The 13,570-nt window shown below is 41.2% G+C and overlaps 1 protein-coding gene across 1 annotated transcript in view; it reads left to right on the forward strand.

The window, feature by feature from the left end:
* Positions 1-13,570, forward strand: part of dlgap3 (discs, large (Drosophila) homolog-associated protein 3) — a 153,255-nt gene that overhangs the window by 66,734 nt on the left and 72,951 nt on the right. Inside the window, exon 2 of the mRNA XM_006795175.3 lies at positions 8,243-8,317. The gene's annotated coding sequence lies outside the window, so the exon portion shown is untranslated. The remainder of the gene's footprint in view (positions 1-8,242; positions 8,318-13,570) is intronic.

Consider the following 13,570-nt stretch of genomic DNA (forward strand, 5'->3'; position numbering starts at 1 on the left):
TAAGCCCCTGAGATTGTTTGAGTGTATAGAGCAAATAATTAAACTGTAAATGGTTAAAGCAGCTGACGCGCGGGTTTCAGCTGTGAGCCAAAAGTCACAAATTTGTCAGTAATTTCTCATCGCAGGGTGCAATTTAATCCTGCTTTGTCAGATGGAGCTGCATGCACAGTGACCTGTGGAGTTGATGCCTTGATGTACTGGAAATAACAGGTTGATGGGATGGCTAATTCAATCTTTACTCACTGGTGACGTTTAGGCATTACAAACTACGTGTTTAGGTTTATGAAAACTGTGTAGTTTTCATAAACTAAAACTCACCTTTCACAACAGTAACCCCGCTCGTTGACATATGTCAAGTTGGGAGGGCTAAATCCCCATCTCTATTGCCATAACCTTTAACGTAAAGGGCACACACACCAAAGTACACCTTCTCCGTAATAGAGTCACGGCAGCTGCTCTGAGGAAACCGTGCTACTCGACACCCCGGAGACGAGAACTGAATTTGTTGAAGGCTCAGTCGATGAATGCAGTTAGGATTTCCTTTAAAGCTGAAGAGAAAACTGAAGAGAGAGTTCATATTTGTGCACTGTAAAGAGCTGCAATGCCTGCTTTATGAACTTGACTCAGTCACCTCTTGTTTTGTGTCATCATACTTTTCATTCATTTTCATTTCTAGCTCATTTTTATTTCCTTGCGTTAGTTTTTTCTTTTTTTGCCTGTCATCAGTCATCATTTTTATTCTTGCTGTTTTTCCTGTTTCAGGTCATTTCCTCATGTATGATCTTGTTTTAGCCTGTCCTCTTTGGATTTTCAATTTATGTAGCCTTTCGGTCTGGCCCTTGCTCATTTTGTCTCCCTCACTGACTCCCTTGAAGCGTTTGACCTAAAAATTATTTATTTATTTGTTTGTTTGTTTGTTTTTTTGGAGGGGGGGGTCAACTATCTTTAAAAACCCTGTGACTGTACCTGTGCAAATACCGAGATTTTCTCTCAGCACGATGCAGTGACGCCCTCTTGCTGTAACCTGTGTATCATATTACCAGTACTCTGTCTGAGGCTAATGGACATGCTATGCTATGTCTTCAGACTTTTTGTCTCGAGGCAAGTAAATAAATTGACACATGCACAATGGAGCAAAACGGCATCATGCATCATTCATTTCTGTAATCAGCACGCTGTCAGTATATTTGTTTAATGATCCATAACGCATTAGCAAGCTTGGAATTGGGTCTCGGGTGAAGGGAAAATGACAAAAAAAAGCATTTACGAATCACACGTGTTTGTGCACATTTTAAAAGAGTTGCAGCAATCAAACGTACACAAACTCTTTTCCTGGTCTGACTGACAATAATGAATGTGATTTGGATTGTTTGGGGGCTCTGGGGCATCATTGCCACCGATATACTCTCTAGCAGCGTTGAAATGAATTAATCATAACTTTAGCCATTCCCCAAACTGCTCACTTATGACTGGCAACAACAACAACAACAAAACGGAGGCAATATGGGGCCACTGTACTCAAACGGAAATCTGTTTTCTGGTTGTTTTATTTATTTATTTATTTCAAAGATAGTTGTCTCGGTTTCCTCTGCTGTTACTCGTCTTCCTCTCCTCATGTCCTTTGAGAAATGAACAGTTTTACAGCGATAAATGAAGCGGCCTGGCTTTGGCGAGGAAAGAGGGAGAGAGGAGAGAGAGGTTTAAGATGTGCAAGTGGAAGGTAGTGAGAGGCTAAGAGGAAAGAATGGGAGAGGGTGAAAGATTGATTAAGGAAGTGTGAAGGAAGAAGAAACACTCACTGTATCCACCTGCTGCCAAGGAATCGCCTAATGAGAACTGAGGGATCCTTAAGAGCGAAGGGAGAGAGAAGGAGGCACAAAGAGAGAGAGAGCGGTACAAAGGGTATGAAAAATGGTGAGCTGTCAGGTGAGTACTGGAGGGAGAACCGAGCTTTAAGCGTTTTGCCCTGACCACAGAGAATAGGTTTGTGTGAGTGCACCCATAAAGATACAAGACTGTGAAGCATTGCACAGCTGCATCTGCAGCTGCACCACAAGCATATTCAAAAATATTTGCAGTCCATGCGATCCTTAACAGACGTACAAAGATGTAACAGTGGTGCACGGTTCACTTGCTTGAAACCCTCTAGAGCAAGAGAAACAGACTTTTACCCCATCTTTTACTTCTGCTTCAGCATTTCATTTCCCACGTCTCCTTGCCCTCACCCCTCCTTTTACATTGTTTTCGGCCTTCCCTCGCCATTCTTTTCTCTTCTGCTCACCGACCTCTGATTCATACATACTTTCTTAAAAGCATCACTGATGCCTCTCTCTAATGTGCAGCATGTCCCCGGGCATGCCTTGAGCTGGCACATTCATTTGATTTGTGTATAGTCAGAATATAGTCTCAAATCCATTAAGACAAGAGATGAGGGTACTTTTTAGGATCCAGGTGTTAGTGCGTGCGCCTGCATATTAGAGGAAAATGCAGAAAGATCGCAGTCATGTTGATAAAGCAAGGTATTACACACAAACTGTGTGAAGGCTTTGTCATATATAGAAACATTTGAGCTGCTCTGATTTTTACAGTATTATTCCAATATGTGCCTTTCTAGTGTCACAGTCACCTAAGAAATACGTTCTAACACTAACAGGGGCTTAACACATTCTCAGATGTTCCATGAACCCTCTGAGGTCAAAGTCATTATCAGCCATGACCTTAACCTTATCCTAATACATTCTAACTCACATCATTTGAAAACTATTCACATTTTCCGAAAATATAATTTGCCTTTCTCCGAACATTAAGTTCATCACCAGTGACTCCTTAGACATCACTTATCAGTAATCACTCCCAATATGATGCAGACTCTCTGTCAAACTTTGCCCACTAAATATGCCAGAATGTATGCATTATCTATTTTGGTCAATGCTAAGCAGGTACTCAGATTATAAAGGGGACTTATGTCTGTAATGTCATTGTACTAGACTTATGTGTATTTTGAAGTGCTTCCATAAAGGGAAGAATGACCTTTTGGGTTAAATGGGACAGAAAAAATAAATCACCTAGCCATAGTGTGTAAGACTGAATGGTTTTCTGTCTCTAAGTCCAGGGTGTACTTTGGTTCTCGCTAGTATAGGCTCCAGCACTGTTACGCTAGAGCCTTTATAAGTGGTTAAGAGGATGGATGGATGAATAGATGAATGGATAATAGTCATAGAAGGTGATGAAAATAGATAGTACTTGCAGCTTGTGTGCATAATAACCCTTTTGTGGATGTTACATTTTCTGCACCCATGAGTATGCAAGTATCCAGTCCATGTGAGAGGAACTTCATTGTTACTGGATGATCACAGGGCATGTGTGTGACATCCTGTTTGTTCAAACTTGGTGGATTTGTCCTTGAGACACACACCAAATGTGAACTTTAAGTGGACTCGGAAATAGTATAAACTATTCTTATTTCTTGTATTTTCTACTGCACTGTGTCTAGCTCTCAGTCATCTCACTCACAGCCTGATAGAACAACTTTTAAACTGTGCATTAATGTATACCTGATTTCTGTTTGTGCAATCTCCATTTTGTGGTTATCACAAAACTTCACGGCGCTGTGGGATAAAGATGATGGATGGCATATACCATATGCAGAAAATAGATGCATAGAACTGTTCAACTTTTTTCCTTCTTTTAAGCCAACAGAAATCCTCTATAGGGTATGTTTTCAGCGCTGAAGCCAGTGTTCTGTTAATAGGATCTAATTGGAAATGGCTGGTGTTAAGGAAGTTGCTTGGGTTGTCTGAACTTAATCCTGTGGAAATCCCTAAGAAGTTATTAAAAATCTATGTGCAGTGTCCTAAATGTAGGACACTGATTCGCAAATGGAACTAAGCTTCTAGACTCTTTGGGTTTAGCAGTTGCCCCAAAGTTGAAAATATAGTAATGCAATGGTTTTGACAAAGGCTCCTATGTTAGGGGAAAAAATAGCTTAAATATTTTATAACAGCATATTTTGTGTCCATCAGAGCCATCAAGCAGCTGTGACATTGCACTAAAGGGAAGTTTTTCCCTAATGTCATAATATTAGCTTTGCCCGTATTACTCTTTAGAAGGTGAAGATGCTGATTTCATTCTATAGTGAGACATGGGCCACAAGCCTCGGTCCTTAAACATCATATCAAATATGAAGCCACCGGCTGTGTATTGAAGACCTGTTTTCTTAGCTGAAACATTAAACTCACCTGGTTTGCCAACCATTCAATTGAGCCAGTGTGAATTTTTTTTATCTAGCAGGTAGCACTACAAAATCTTGGGCTAGAAATTAGACAAATGAAGAACAAGTGGTGAAAACAGTATAAAAAATAGTTATATACCGCTCTCATTACTGCAAGAAAGGGAAACTTGTCCAGCTTAGTGTCCTTAACCACGTGTGTGGTGGTTAATTCACTCAGCTTACAAAACGCTGTTAAGCTTAAACAAATGGAAAGCCTTATATCACCTATATAATGCTTTTACGCTCTTTACCTGCACCGTCTATAGAAGGTGGTTTATTAGAGCCATTAAAGCAAAGCAGGGCTGCTGTAGATTGTTCTGCAGCTGCTGCTGTCTCTGCAGTCTCTCGTTGCAGTGGCCAGACCAGACCTGTCCTCTGCTGACCCACTATGAACTGGCCGTGCTGCTCAGCCCTGTGGGAAATCCTTGGTGCATGTCTGGCCCTAATTAATGCCCCTGCTGCAGTCTCTTATTAGATGGAGAGATGGAGAGAGCGAGTGAGAGGGAGAAAGAGAAAGAGAGAGAGGGAGACAATTAAGTATTGATTATATTTGCATAAATAGCTCCAGTTGTTTAAAGCCCGGTATGACCCCACGTGTTAGCACAGCACTCTCTGGGCACGCATTGGGAGCAAAAATAAAGAGACGTAGAGTGAGGGTAAAAAAGAGTTGACCGGAGTCGAGAGAATGCATGGATCTCCTGCAATGCGACACAGCCAAGGCGCTTTAATCGAGTCATCCCAAAGGCTATGCCACTACGTGTTAACTTCGCAATTTGAACCAATTATTGGCCCATTAGCGAGTCCACTGTATTAGGCTGGCAGAAGATAATAATGTTTTTCTGTTGAGTTGGTCATCAATATAATAGCTCTGATAAAACACCTGAGGAGGTGCGCTAGTCACTTTAGTGGTACTCTCTATATCAGCGGTGGCACCTAATAAATGTGGCCTTTGTAATTGAGGGGAAACAGAGTGGAGTGCATGGAGAAAAGAAGAGAAAATAATTGCTGTTCTCCTCGCCCACGTTGCCCTTCTTCCTCCCTGCTGCTCGCATCATGCACCCCCCCACTCACGACCCTCAGCGAGGTCACTCCTGGTGACTAATTATTTAGGTGGAAGGACTACAAAAAGTTGTTGTGCAAGTACAAGTGTAGAGTCTGAGAGTGCAAACAGTGCGAGTGTGGATGCGGGCGAGTATATTATATGCCTCTTAAAAGCGTGTATGAGGATGTTGACATCTATTATTAAATAAGCTGAAGCCCACTGTGCAGTTTTAGGGGTTATGTAGAGAACAGTTGTTACCAAAGAGAGCATGCTCCAAATGGCTCGTCCAGTTTATGCAGACAGATAAAAGGAAATTGCAAAGTTCACATTAATGTTAGGATTTTTATGCGTTTAGCTTTTTTTTTTTTGTAACTCATGACAATAATAAGTTTTTTGTTTGGTTGGTTTTTTTGTTGTTTTTTGAATTTTCAATCAATCACTCTAATTTCATGCAACTATCCAGATGTTTTAAAACATTAACTGGAAAGTGTAATAAATCAGAATATATCTGAGAAAGTAACAACTCAACATCTTATAAGCATAGTAGTGGCAGATGTTGTTTAGCTCCCAACATGTCTGTAACAGTGCCATATGCCATTTTGGCATATGGTTCAATGTGAAATAAAGGAGAAGGTGTAACCTTTGGGTTCCTACAAACACTGAGCTTAATGTCCAGGAATAATCCAGAATGGGCATGATATGATTGTGTGTATGCATTAGGCAGCAAAATCAGTAGCTGAGTACAGTGATCAGCTACAACCATGATGCCACCTGTCTAAATGCATTGCGTGGTTTGTCTTGTTCTGTGAGGCAGCAGCCATTGGGGAGTGCCATGTGTACTGAAAATGAAGCCTTTGGTTGTATATCCACATATATCCCAGGACATTAGTGCTCCTAGCAGAGCGCCGCGTTGTAATGAAATAATCAATGTTATTCACATCACCATCCACTGCCTATAAAGTTCAGGGCCCTGTTGAGTCAGTTACTCAGAACCAGATGCTCGTTTCTGTCGTATCTCCAATCTGTTACATACTTTTATCATTGTTTTTAAAAACACTGAAATATCTTTATATGCTGTTATGTTAATAAAGATCATGTCAGCAGGCTTGTCTCTTGCTGTGTGTAATTTTAATTTGATGTTTGTGCACTTGTGGGACACTATTATAACCTAGTACTATGAATAATTACTGCAGTTTGCGCATCACTGAGTATTAGATACAAGCATGATCCGACAAAAAACAATTTCTAGTGTAGAATTCATTTCAAAGCAAATGAATGAATTTGCATTGAATATGTCTGGCAATGGTTTCTTTTGCTGTGAGAGAGCTGACTTGAAGTTTCTCATTTGCGCTCTCCAGTGTATTTATGAATCGAGCGGTTTGTGTTACTGGAAAACGAGAACACAAAGCAGTGTGTGTGTGTGTGTTTCTTTCAGCACTGCTAGGAGTTTTACCTGCTACGTGTGCCATGGACGTGCTTGCGTGCGAGAGAGCATATCAGTCTGCGTGTTTGTGCATGAGTTTAACTTCATATTTTGCGTATGACAGTGCCAGCAGGGCTGATCAGTGTCCATGCTGAGGGCTTTGTCACAGCTGACCTATATTAGATGAAAGCAGCTGGATCAGTGGCCTACAGGGACAGCAAAAGAGTTGTGTTCTAATTATCTCTGCAGCTAGCTAGCGACACATCACACCCACGCACACACCCATGTACAAACACACACACACACTTTTTGCAACAAAATCAATGGAGGCTCGTGAGAGCATCTGCCATGCTCTGCTTGACGAGTGACAGCAGCACATCCTCCATGTAGGATTGGCAAAAGTACACCGCCTCCTGTCACACAATGCATGTTAAAACCATTTTGTGATGACTTGGGTCTCTGAATGCAACACTGCATGACACTGCCATTCCACTGAGTAAAATATCATTACCAGGTGATCACAGCGAAAAAGATTTCATACTGTTGCCGTGTCCTTTAGGGATTGTTAAAACACATCCAGTGCCTTGTTGATGATTTATCTTATGGATTTAACTGTGTAAATGTTGTGTGTATATTAGCTGCTGTTGCCATGGAGCACCAAAGTAACACATGCCGAGGGTGTGCATTAGCTATAATGAGGCACAGAATAACAGGAAGGGGGGAAGAAAGTCCCAGAGAGGTATTGCTAACAGCTAGCAGTATTCACTGTACTCATGCTAATGCTAATGAATGGGTAATAAAGCATCCCCAACCCTGTGGCATCCTGTAATACCACCACAGTTAGCTTGCTAGCATTTTATGTCACACAGACAAAGCATCCTATTTTCCTGTTCGGCGTGTTATATCACACACACAGCTACACACACATGTTCTCCCATCAGGTGACACAGTGTTACTTTGTGTAAGCCTCTGTGTGTTTCTTTTCTGAAGTTCAATGATTTCACAGTTTCTGCTGCTTTTAGGAGGTAATTGGATGCAGCACACACTCAATTAAGCTGTTAGCCTCTGAGTCATCCCCTCCTCTTTCTTTCTCTCGTTATTGTCCGTATCTCTTTTCCATCCCTTTATTTCCATGGCTAATTTCACTCTCTCTGCTGTTATCTCGTTCTCCTCTTGTCATATCCTCCTATCATCCAACCATTCGTGGCTCCGGGGCCTGGCATTCCTAACAGGGGAGCTGAAGTGTTAGTTAGGCAGTCAGGGGAGGCTTCTTGTTTTGGGACCGGCAGGCACATCTTCCACCACATTGCAGGCACCGCCAGGGACTCATTTACAGGTCGGAGCTTATGGGGAGGGGGTGCTTTTCCCATAACGGGGAGAAGGATGTACTGTAGAGAAATGGAACTAAATGCTTCCATCCACATGTGATAAGTCTGGCGCAAATCTGCACGTGAGATTTTTATTTGAGCTTCCCTGATGTTGTCTTTGTCTCTCCCCCTGTCTGCAGAGTGACTGGGACCGAGTTATTTTTCCATCCTTTTCTGCCTATACGCATGGAGCACCATTTCCTGATGAGACTGTGGTAAGTAGAAGGCACAATCACACATGAATGTAACTCCTGCAGCTACACGTCACCTGTACCCACATACGAATTCCACTTCTGTCTTCTGCGTCCTTGAAATCCATCCCTCGGGGATTAACCCACGTCAGTGAAACAGCTCAGAGAAAGTGGGATTTTGAAGCATGCCGCTCACTCTCCTGCATGGCCTGCCTTGTGTTTGATCTCACATTTGAAGCAATATTGACTAAGTCGCGTTTCTGGAGATGTTTGCTGTTGTCGACCGTCATGGCTGAACACTACATACAACAGTTTAAGCTGTCACTACCCTGCGTGGGTTGGTTGAGAAACATCGACATGACAAAGTTGCCATACTGTTGGCCTTGCATTTTGGAAAGAGGCTAATGGCGAGAGGAAAATAGAAACAGTAGATGGAAAGATGTCAAGACAAGTACAGACTGGCACAGTAATAAAGTAAAAAATAGCTGGCATGACTGACCGATCGTGCTGGCCCGAGGATGTACTACTATTCTTAGCTTCAGTCTCCTCCTTTTTCTCCATCTCCCCTCACTTTCTCCTCCCTCCTTTCTCTTGATTCGCTCTTGTGACGTCAGCACTCTACAGGATATCTGGTGTCTGGAGGTACCCTGGATCTATCTACTCTTTCTCTGTAATTGGCTAAAACCATTCAACGGACTTCCATCTATCTACCTCCCAAACATTTGTCATTTTATTTATTTATCCTCTCTGTTCGCTTGTTTAGCCTTCGTCACCTCAGCTAATACAGTTACACTCCTCTCTTTTTGTCCATTGTTGGATTTACCATGTTAATGAAATGCTGAAGCTTTCACCTAATTACAGCTACAGAGAGGGCCACTTAGAGGCCCACAGTGCCCTGCTGTTTGTGCATTTTATCTGATGTAATACAAGGCCAGGATGTGATGGGATGTTCTATATAAGTAAAATTACAGATGCATCACATTGTTGCTGTCAGAACCGGAAACTCTCTGCAACATGCCTAAAATGGCCTATTTCTGTCGCCAAATAGCATTATCATCATTATCATTCCTGTCATTGTCATCAGGGTAAATATATATTCTGACAGATTTTGTGTGCTCTGCATGAAATAACACACATTAAAAAATAATACACAGGTTGGACACCTAAAGTAGTCTTCTCTGCTATGTCTAAGAATACAGATAGACTTCTATGGTCACTGAATGATCCTTGTCATGGCATAGCCTCTTACCATAGGGTCTATTCAGGTAATTCAGGAAGTCCTAAGATGGTTAAGATGGTTAGTCAATCAATCATAATCAAGAACACCCATTATAATGATGACTCTCTTTTAATTCTTAGTCTCTGCACAGGCGTTTTTACTTACGTGGTTTAGATTTTAGGAAAGTTGACTCTACCTAAAAATTGATTTAGTCACCTTGACGTCCCCCTTTGGTTTGCTTTCAAATTTTAAAGTGCATTTGATGTCTTGGTTTTCAAAACAACAGTGATGGATCTTCTTATTAAGATCCCAAGGACTTTGATTGATACACTAGTGACTTGTCAAATATATCCACACCTCAGATCATACCTTGTTTATCATCTATCTAGGTGTTTACTTTGTCAGTTACAGTGGGTTCATCATGTAGATTATGTGTGCGCCTGAATTAGTCAACACTTGCATTTTTTTTAAGAAGGCTTGGGGTCCATGGAGTGGAAATGCTTTATTGCTATACTGTATTGCTACATGGTTTGGCAACCTTTCTGTTAAGCTCAGATCCCAAGTTCAAAATTAAAAGGGCTGGAAAGATAGTTGACGTGCTCCTTTCATTTTCCCATCCAGAGTCAGTGATACAGCAGGGTCTGAAAGTTACTGAGGACAAAAATATCACCTTTAATAAGTATCAGTTGATGCCGTCAGGAAAAAGCTTTAGGGCACCAAACTGTAAGTTAAATAGGTATAAATTTTCTATTGCCAATATCGGCTAATTATTCAATTGTAATTAGGGTAAAAATGTAAATAAGTGTCTGTATGTGTGTTTTATGTTTCCCTCTGTTGTCCAGTTTAAATTTCTCAGAAGTGACCCAATAAAGGCTAATCTAATCTAATCTAATCTAATCTAAACTAATCTAATCTATTTCAGTCTAAAAGAGACCAAATAAAGGAACTTTAGGAGTCACCCCCCTGCTGGTCGTTCAAAGGAATGCAGGTTTGCAGCCCTCGGCACTGACTACACTTTTCAGTATGAGAGGATACTTCCACCTTATAAATTTCTTAAAGTTCTATAAAGTTCCTTTCTGTGGCTTTACTAACACATCCATAAATGTCCTTGGAGTTTTCTTTCAACTTCTGTTGGATTCTCATTCAGGTGCCAACTGACAGGGGCTGGAATACATTAATAAAGCACAGCATCTGTGCTTTTCCTGCTGGTATAAGTCAAAATATCTACTGCAGAAAAAAGTCAAATTCACACAGTCAAAGTTAAATCGGAGACCATAAAGTACATTTAATAACACCAATTCCATGAATAGATAAGAGCACATTCGCAAAGTAGCATTTGAACACACTGACAGAGTTTGTGGCCTTGTGTAAAATGAATTTTGTGGTGTGAATGAAAAACTTTTTCAAAGTTCTCTTTTTGGCCCAAGGCACTTTTTAGTGGCTGCCTGATGAGAGTAGCTGTAAGGAGTGGTGAAGGAGGTCTACAGGGCCCTTAGTAATGGAAGCTGTGAGGGTCTGAGAGTTGGGTTTAAGTGGTGCTGGTGATTTTGGTTGCATGCTTGATTATTCCTGTGAGCTTTTTCTTGATTTTCACTGTGATGAAGTTGCAGCAGGATGCTGTTTCTTGTGCTGTACCCTAGGGACTAGGCTGGCATTCAAGAACAGCTGGAAAAGCTGTTCCACCCCTACAGTTTATATAAAAGATGGATGTAGCCACTGTGATGTCAGCGTTAGTGAAGTCCCATTATGAGTCCTCGACCTGAGTGTTTTTGGCTTCCACATGTTGGTTTTGGGAAATGGGGAGTGACGAGTAAAGGCTCGACTTGGCTTTGGCAGAAATAAAAAATGCATGCTCATTGGCTACTAACTTGGGGTTGAAAATTCATTAACCTTCAGTAGTGGTCAGAAATGGGAGGTTTGGGCATTCCTCTGTGTCAGCTGATGCAAACTCAAAACTTCTTGCATCTTTACTTCTTGTCTTTTAAATTTATGTGCATTTCAGCAGCAGTAATTCTATCAGAGTCACGTCGGGCTTTCCTCCCTTAGTAATGATATGTTTTTGTAATTTGAATGCTATAACTAAGGACTTCCTCTTGACTTTTCACATTAAAAGTCTTGCTGCCTTCCATTTATGGGCATATTTAATGGGCGAAAGTGTTGAGTTTTGCTGGTTGTGCCTTGACATCAATTAGAATACAGCTTGTGACTACGTGTTTCACTTACTAGTCCACATGAAGCTTTTAACTGATGACTTGTGAGGAGTATTTTGCAGAGATGAGTCACTTTCCTCCATTTTTCTCCCCCACTCACGTCTCACTTCTGAATGGTTATAGGTGTGTGTGGCTACACAGGCTTTACTGCGTGCGTGTGCCTGTGCGGCTCGTGGATCTGTGCCCAGTCTTCCCGCTGTGAGCATATGGTTTCTGGGAGAGTAACTTCAAACAGAAGCTTTTTGTAGCACTGAAGGACAGCATCTCATTAGGACGTGTGCAGTTTGGTGTGTGTAGCTGCAGACAGAAGCGAGCCTGCGTTAGAGCAGGTTATCAATTTAGTTTTTTGATTATCTGCAGTGGAGCTTATCAGAAGGAGATAAGAGAATTAGGGCGAAAATCATTTTCCCTGAGCACTCCTTCATCCCAACGTTGTTCCCAGCAACAACATGCGAGAATAAAATCGTCCCATTTTATGTTCTACTTTCTATATTTCTCTCACAGGTGCATTTTTTCCTTTTATGTTCAGATAGGACTCTTTCTGCAGTTTTTGGATTATAAAAGTTTTTTATTGTCGCGCTTCTTTATCCAACGTGCACAAGAAAGGGACTTTCATCAAAGGCAAACTTTTCCATTTAATGTTATTCAAGGAAAATAAAATATACAGAACAAAAATAGAGTCTAGTGCAGAGCAATACTGCAAATCTTGGTATCGATCTGATGCCAGGTAAATATTGCAGATACCCATACTAGAGTTTTTAACCTATAAAGGCAGTTTATGTACGAGAGAGCAGCGTGTTATGATTTATGAGCCGAATCATCATTAATTTGCAAATCTTGAACACATTTTAATAACTGCTAAATCATCCCTTCAGCTTTTCTTTTATTTTGAAACTGGGTGTTTTTGGTGACTGTAATGTAAATGTGCCTGTCTCTAAACATGCTGGGTCAGCTTCTCTCATTTAAATGTACTAAAGACTATAAATAAAAGAGACACATTTAACTTCCAAAACAATTATTAATCTAACACAGGTCAGTGGGATACATATTAAACTTTAAGAATAAAAATAAAGCATCGATCGAAAGAATACCAATTCCAGCTTTGGTTTTGATATTATTGATATTTGGATCCAGGTCGAGATAAAAGACAACCAGAACCAGTGGCTGTATTCAGTCCAGAAATCAATGAAAATTATAAACTGAACTATTATTTTCCATGTCTCGATCTATCCATCTTTTTTTGCCTCCTGGTCTCATTCCCACCCTCATCACTCTCTTTATCTCCCGTCGGATGATTTATGGATATCTTTCATCAATGCTAAAAGCAGCGCTCATCTGTTCTGAACTACTGAAGACCTGTATCATAAGATGAAAGAAAAAAACGGAGAGACTAGAGTTAAGGGCTTGCAGCCTATGTAATGCGTTTGTCTGCGTGCAAGTGTGTCACAGAAGAAGAAAAAGAGCGATGGAGTCGAGAGACGAGAGGCAAAGGGAGGCAGAGACTGTCTCAGCCGTCACATGATTTAATCAAAGCCATCCATCACATCAGGATAATTAGACAGCAGCATGGATCGCACGGCCAGAGCTCATCAGTTAGAACGCACGTACACACAAACGCGTTCACACCCATCTGTACTTCTATCCAGAAAACAAGAGAGGAGGGACCCGGCACAGTCAGCACTGGATCCATTCAGGACTGTCACAGCAAAAACATGTTGGCACAAAATTTAGACATAATAACTCGGCGACAGACAATGGGGAACGGTTTGAGCGAGTCGTCCTAAGTTGGTGTTCGTCAGTGGGGCTTTCAGTTCTTGATGGCTAATTAATTGCGCAGAATAAATGCTG

The sequence above is a fragment of the Neolamprologus brichardi genome, chromosome 22 (genome assembly GCF_056152115.1).
Source record: "Neolamprologus brichardi isolate AB-2024 chromosome 22, ASM5615211v1, whole genome shotgun sequence".
Classification (NCBI taxonomy): Eukaryota; Metazoa; Chordata; class Actinopteri; order Cichliformes; family Cichlidae; genus Neolamprologus; species Neolamprologus brichardi.